This window comes from Cicer arietinum, chromosome 3 (assembly GCF_000331145.2).
Source record: "Cicer arietinum cultivar CDC Frontier isolate Library 1 chromosome 3, Cicar.CDCFrontier_v2.0, whole genome shotgun sequence".
In the NCBI taxonomy this organism is placed as follows: Eukaryota; Viridiplantae; Streptophyta; class Magnoliopsida; order Fabales; family Fabaceae; genus Cicer; species Cicer arietinum.
The window spans coordinates 54,507,065-54,513,017 of NC_021162.2; the positions used below are offsets into that span (position 1 = coordinate 54,507,065).

A 5,953-nucleotide genomic window follows, 5' to 3' on the forward strand; every position below is an offset into this window, starting at 1 on the left:
TACTTTTTGAAATACATTTTTCAACACTTAGACAAGACAAAAGATAAAGAGAGACAATTGAATTTTAAATATAAAAAATTGTAAACAAGAATGAACTCTAGTTACAAATAATATTTTTATGTGAGCATATATTCTAAGGTCAAGTTATCAATTACATTAGCTGAAGGGACAAACATGATAACTCAATGTACATTAGAGACACTTCTTAATTATTGTAATTGTAATGAAGGGTTTCTTGCACTAACATAACTCCTAAAAAAATTTAATGGAAGTAAACATAACATTAGGTTACTATTATATAAGGTGATGAAGCAATTGTTTACTTGTCACATAAAAAGGTAGAAAAAAATGGCTGAAACGCTCAAGGTTGTTTACACTATGATCCTTTTAGTGTCCCTATTTCTTCTTTTAGTCGCCGTTGGTGGTAAGTTTATCCTCATATTTTCTTGTATACAAAACCTTCCATCATCTTTAAACAACATTTGTTTATTTTTATTTTACCTTACAACAAAACATAGTTGTAAGTTAGAAACTGATTGTAAAAAGTATCGGTGTCCTCCTCTCCAATTCATGATTTGCCTTGATCGTCATTGTGAATGTACAAGGTAACACTTAAGTTAAAACTAATTTCTCTATTATGTTAAAGCTTTTAATTTTCTTTTTCCATTGTAATGTTTTTTTCTCTTATATATAATTTCTCTCACACGTTCGTATATTTCTTGTGAACTTTCAATCTCCTTAGTAGCTTTAGAATCACGTAAATTTTTTATTAAGAATTAGGTGTTTGATATATCATCTAAAAAACTTAGAACTGAAGTTTAGACTTTATGAGAGGATAGTAATTTATTGAGTTTTACACTTTGAGGTGTTATCTATATGATGTCTTTGTAAAACTTATAATTACTTCATAATATTGTCTTTGTGAGAGTGCACAAAATGCATATAATTTAGAGGGGTGTTGCACTTTGCATATGACATAAAGCATAACTTCTCAATCCATGTTTTCCTACATTATGTTGGAACCACATGAATTTTAAGGAGTGCATTTTGAGCATTAAAAGATCATTCGTTTATATCGTCTAATTTTTGTGATCATGTTATATATGATTCATGGATGCATGGTCATCTATTTTTTACTTATTTATTTTACATGATGGAAGATCTACTCACCTCTTCTTTGTGTCTCCTCTTATTATATATTTGTATGCAGCTATCCTTAAATTTGGTGATGACAAGAAATCAATGGAGCTTTTCTTGTGATAATGGAGTTTTTTCAATATTGTTGATTTTGTTATATGAGTGGAGATCCATTGAATTGAAATGTAACTCTAAATTTAATAACTACATTTAAAACTCTTCGTATTCCTCAATATTTATTGTTATTATTTGTTTTATCTTATAATTTTCAAACTTATGAATTATAACATTATTGTTATTATTTGTTTTATTTTATATCTTTTAAACTTATGAAATATAACATTATTGTTATTATTTGTTTTTTTCCTTCATAAAAAAATGTTTTTTCAATACTCTAAATTTAATTACTACCTTCATCTTTAATTATAACTTTTTATTCATTATCTTCTTTACAAATATTAAGAAAAGTAGGTAATAAATATAACACATCAATTTTATATGTTGATATTCTTAAAATTTCAAGTCAAATTTTCATTTATGATTGGTTGATATTATACTCGCTATAATTAGTTATATATATGTATAAAACAACAACCATTCATTTTGATGATCAATAGTTAACATTATTCACTTTATTTTCTAAAGTAAATTGCTCATTCTTGAAGCACCAAATCTTAAGGAAAATTTAGAAAAACCTCTAAATCCCAAATCCCTCATAAGTCATAACTGTTGGGTATTGGACACCCTTAGATGAAAGACCAAAATATTGTAGCCTATGTGTCTTACTTATTCAAGTAGAGAGAGGTCTTCTTAGGGTTGAAAAGGAAGGCCCACATGTAATATTGTCACTAGAGTTAGTCATAATAGCACATATCTTTACTCAAACATAGTAGTGCTCATGTTTGAGACCGAGCTCTAATGTCAATTGTAGAACGAGAAACACAAGAAATGGAGGGTTTGAATTGTATTTTATTTTTAACATGGTTGATACATCCATTCGCTTCAACCTGAATAGAGGGTTTGAATTGAACGACACAACTAATTTAGCCTTATTCACCACTAACACGGTTGATACATCAACTCGCTTCAACCTGAAGGATTTAATCCACTATTACACCAAGTGAATTACACTTCCACAAAACACCTTCTAGTCAAACTTATTGTGTTTAAGTCTTCTCAACATTCTAGCTTAGTACAATCAATTTATTGAAGGATGTATCCACTACTCGGCTAGGTTACAAAACAAAAGTTTAAGGGTTTTGGAATAACTCTCGCAAGAGGGTGTTTACGATATTGTTTTCTAAAGAAAATATTTCTCAACACTTAGACAAGATAAAAGGTAAATATCAAGAATGCATAGATGGTTGTATAGTGATTATTACATTATGTTGTTGCTTTTATTATTATTTTTAGAGTTTTTGGTCTTTGTCCAGATTCCAAGAAATCAACATGTATCATGAAGTTTCATATAAAATCTTCTAAGATTGATTTACCATTAAACCTTGTAAAACATATCCTTGAAATTGATTATAAAACCTTGATATGAAAATAGAAGGAGTAGAGGATATTGTGATCAGATGATGTTGCATAGACCTTTAGAGTGTTTATTTGGTGATGCGTAAAAGCTTTCTCTTCTTCTGAGTGTTGACTACTATTAGAGTGTGGAATTATTAGAGGGTTGAATATTATCAGAGTTAGACAATCAAATATTTGACACAGTTTATCAGAGGCAAAATAGTTGGATGCATGTTCTAGTCGTCAGAGCCAGGCTAATTAGAGCATTGCTTGTAATAATATAATCAACAGATGTGTGTTTTTGAGCACATTCACCAAACTTAGAGTACGAAAATAAAAAGTGGAGTCTTGGTGTCTGTCTAAATTAGATCTAACATTGGAGGATGCAACTTGAACTTATATGGAATTACCAGTTCTGAAGGTTGCACGCTAAAATACAACATAAGTACATTAAATTAATCCCACAAAATAATATTTTCATAAAAAAAAAATATAAAGGTCATAATTCTTCAAACCAACTTGGTTCTAACATATTTGGTTTCTACTCTTAACATTGACGGGGACAAATAATTTCATGTTCATGCCATTGTCAATCATTTCATTCAAGATGGTGTTCCTTTTGTTCTCTTACATATTTACCCCTAGTTGGTTGCCTTGCTTGCCAAGACTACTATTCCTAATTTTCATTGTGAGGATCGTCTGGCATGCAGAATAAAAAATTGAAACGTATTAAGTTTTAAGAAAGCTCGTATATTCTTCATGCTTTTTGGGCAAAATTCATTGGGGCAAATTTATTTGGCATAATAACATTCATGTATTTATATCTCTCAGGTATTTGAGATTGTTGCGTAACAAGATGCCTACTTTCCTACTAATGATAATGTAATCTCTTGACATTGTCAAATTATTTCAAAATGTGAACTCTGTAAATGTTAAATGGAAACTAGCACTCATCACTATTTTTCTTGCTCTTTTACTACTAGACTTTAGTGTTATTTAAGCTCAATTTTTCATTCTCAAATTGATATTAGTTTGGTTCAAAATATTGTTGGCACATGTGACAATGGTTTGTCTCATCAATGAAAATATTTTATTTTTGCCCTCATCACCTTTACTATTGATACTATTTTCTATTATATAAATCAAGATCAATTTAATGGAAAAAGTATTGTTTTTCATGTTGTTATCAACAAAATTATTGTCAATGTATCTTTATCTGACAATCAAACGTCTAGCACAGTCTTTGAATATATCCATAAATTTCAAATTCTCATATACTTTCAAGTTTGAACTCATCCTCCTAAAGCATTTACCGTCAAGGAAGTGATATGTAACTTCCAAAGGGTATTGGATTATATTTAATACTTATTGAGTTGTATCTAGATGCCTCGGTCCTACTACTTGTGGAGGTATATTTAGGGACAATTCTGCTTTGAGTTGTTTTGCTATGAATTTGGAGATTAGAACTGCATTATATGTTGGGTTACGGGAGTTATGATTTATTTTGAAACAACTTATAAGAAAATAATGATTTTTATGGATTGAATTTGATTTGCAATTGATAAATTTGACTTTTGGGAATACTAGCCTTATTCCTTGATCTATTAGAAATAAATTACTTAATTGTCTTGAGATGGTTAAAACAATGAGGTTTAATATATCTCATATTTTTAGATAATGAAATAAATGTGGGAGTAAAATGGCTAATTTGGGACTTCAGATTTTTATTAGTCATTGGTGAGATATTTTTTATTTTAATATTTCCGATGTTTTCACTAGAAATAAGATTGTTTTTCCTGAATATTGATTTTCTAATATGTGTATGTGTTTATTGCACACTATTTTTTCCTTTACCTTGATTATATTTTATGGGTTTTCCAGTTAATGTTTTTAACGAGACAATAGTTTGTATCTCTAATGATTGTTTTATTGGGTTTTGGTATAGTTCTCAAATATCTTGGTTTTTTTTTTTACCTTTAATAATATTTTAGTGTGCTGTTAATGATAGGTGATTAACTTAGGGTGTCGATATAGTTGAATGTTAAGTTAATCAGGTGATTCCTTTGTTTTTTTTTTTTTGATTATAAAATAAATAAACTTGTATTCCTTTTTATCTTTTCTTATTTCTTTGTTAAAAAAAGAGAAAATCCAATAAATAATTTATACAACAGTTTATAATTGCTCTACAAATAACCCCAAAAAGTGTTTTAAAGTGGAGTTTATCAAATTTCCCGACTTAATATTTGCTTATTCAAAGTAACCCCTAATTCCTTAGTGGATTTAAGATTAGAATTCTCTAATTACGGTACAAGAATTCTCTTATTAGACCACTTCCTTTGCAACAAATTTAGTTGGTTTCATGACTTGCATCTATCCCTAGACTACAATATCATAAATTTCTCATATCAAGCATTCATAAAATCCACTTCCATTTCAAAATAAGAATTGTAGAACATTTTAAAGTTTATCAAGCAATAAAAAGCATTAAACACATAGATGAGAAAAATAATTCAATATATTCATTCATATATATGGAAATCAAATCGAAAAAATAAGAGTTTCATCTTGTTACACTCATCCTTAACAAATAGGGTTTAGTTACTCATGATATAGATAGAAAAGATAGAGATTAGAAAAAAATAATAAGAAAGATTCTTGATAAAATTGCTGCAATGGTGTTAGAAACGGCTGCCTTTGAGTTTCTTCCCTAGGGCACAAGTCTCTCAACTTCCCAATAATCCAAAAAATCCTAAAAAGTGAGAAATGTAACACCATTTCAAAATAAGAATTGTAGAACATTTTAAAGTTTATCAAGCAATAAAAAGCATTAAACACATAGATGAGAAAAATAATTCAATATACTCATTCATATATATGGAAATCAAATCGAAAAAATAAGGGTTTCATCTTGTTACACTCATCCTTAACAAATAGGGTTTAGTTACTCATGATATAGATAGAAAAGATAGATATTAGAAAAAAATTATAAGAAAGATTCTTGATAAAATTGCTGCAATGGTGTTAGAAACGGTTGTCTTTGAGTTTCTTCCCTAGGGCACAAGTCTCTCAACTTCCCAATAGTCCACAAAATCCTAAAAAGTGAGAAATGTAACACCCCGACCCTCCAGCGTTTCCGGCAATGCTACTTTACGATCTTCTCGTTCCCCCTTTCCCTCAATTGGAAATCTGACTCAATTGATAGTGGGATTGTGATGAGGCGATACTTATCCCCTAGGTACCGGGCTCGAATCCCACGGAAGGCAAAAACTCTCCATATTTCCATGAGGGAAAAGGGGGGGGG

The 5,953-nt window shown here is 29.5% G+C and overlaps 1 long non-coding RNA gene across 1 annotated transcript; it reads left to right on the forward strand.

The window, feature by feature from the left end:
* The first annotated feature begins 210 nt into the window (after nucleotides 1-210).
* LOC113788176 (uncharacterized) lies at nucleotides 211-1,447 on the forward strand. Its single transcript, XR_003474655.2, has 2 exons — nucleotides 211-605; nucleotides 1,211-1,447. It is a non-coding gene; the product is annotated as an uncharacterized lncRNA (long non-coding RNA).
* Nucleotides 1,448-5,953: the final 4,506 nt, after the last annotated feature.